Here is a 1,790-nt window from a genome sequence, read left to right on the forward strand (position 1 = left end):
ACGAACGAACGAAGGAACGAAGGCTGCAAACAGAAAGCATCGGTGCACTAAACATGTCAGCTACCCCTCACCCACCACCTTAAAACATGTCATCTTTAAATATCTCATCGAGCACGTGGGCCTGCACAAAACTGACTTTTTACAACAACAAAACAGCCATTTTCCGTCCTTCTCTCCCTATCTGCAAAAACCATATACAGATTAGTATTTTAGCGTCACAGAGAGTAAATTATGCGCTAACCTGGAAAGAACAACAGAGAGTATTTCATTCCACAACACAGACTCATCAACAGCGTTAAATAATGATTTATTACCTCAAAAGCCTATGATTGTAACTCTCAATGGAAGCAAAGTCCGCCTCCTCCCTGGAACAGTCTCTGTTCGTCAACAGTGACCCAAAACGTCCAGAACCCCTTGTCGAATCCTTATGCGAAAGCCATCGCCGACGAAGGAAATGTGACGACTTGTCCTCAGCAAAATACGTGGCAGAGGAAAGGAATAACTTGTGGAAGTTCCCCTAGAGTGCCGAATATGATACTCGGTGAAAAACCATCATACTCTAGTAACTGTGTGTTAGGTCCTTCCCCTTCTGCCGCTGGGTGTCAAGTGTCGTCCTTGAGTCTCTGACAGACCACCTAGCCAAATACACGTGACTGACCTTGTCACCAAACCAGTCCAGCTATACACAATTCTGCCTCCCAAGCAGAAAAAGACACGAGAAACTCAATCCCTGAAAATCCCGTGCGCGCTGTCAGCGAAAAAAACCGTCAGCCCTATGACAGCAGAAACCTGCACTGTGAAGCTCGTGCGTTTCAAAACATCCGTGCTCGGGAGCACTGTCAGCAAAAACTCTGCTGTGTCCAATATCACGCACAGGCGCTTTCTATCATACATTGACCCAGAACAGGCACTCCACTGAGTGACGCTTTCTTGGTCTCTGTCACCCGATCGTGACACACCTCCCCTCTTCAAGACGAAACCTCGGTTTCGCTCACAGTCATGTTCTCCTCTACAGCCCGAGAGAGAAAGTCAGCTCCAACATTGTTGGCGCCTGGAATGACGCGTACCGTGAATTGGTACGGTTGGAGAATCAACGCCCAGCGCATAAGTCTGGCGTTTGCCAACCTTGCAACCTGAAGATATTGCAGAGGTTGATGGTCTGTTTCCAGACAGAAAGGTCGTCCTCAAGAACGAGCAACCCCTCGTTTCACCCCTGATGACTGCAACCTTCTCTGTCTTCTTGTCTTTGTTCTTCTGGTCTTTGTTCTTCTCCCCGTAGGCTGTCCTCTCTATGTAGGCGCGCAGCAGGTTGGCGTGGTACAGGCGTGCTTTCCCGTGCATCATGATCCTGTAGTCGTTCTGGCCCACCCTCGCTGTCACCTCAAAAGGTCCTTGCCACTGCAGTTGTAGCTTGTTGTGTTTGACAGGTAGAAGTAGCAACACCCGTTCTCCAATCTTGAAGCTGCGCGGCCGTGCCTTGCGGTCGAATCCTCGCGCGTAACGCTGTGCTGCTCTTCCCAGGTTCTCTTGAGCCAGTTTGCAGGTCTCTTCAATCCTGTTCCTGAGTTCTACGATGTAGGTCGCTGTCGTCTGCACCTCCTCGTCAGCTTCTTCGTCCGTCCAAGCCTGACGCAGGATAGCCATGGGACCGCGTACCTGTCTGCCGTACAACAACTCAAATGGGGAAAAGCCCAAGCTCTCCTGAGGAACCTCGCGGTATGCAAAAAGCAATGCTGGGATATACCTGTCCCACGTGCGTGGTTTCTCCTGAGCTAGTTTCCTCAGCATGG

This window comes from Littorina saxatilis, linkage group LG10 (genome assembly GCF_037325665.1).
Source record: "Littorina saxatilis isolate snail1 linkage group LG10, US_GU_Lsax_2.0, whole genome shotgun sequence".
Taxonomy (NCBI): domain Eukaryota; kingdom Metazoa; phylum Mollusca; class Gastropoda; order Littorinimorpha; family Littorinidae; genus Littorina; species Littorina saxatilis.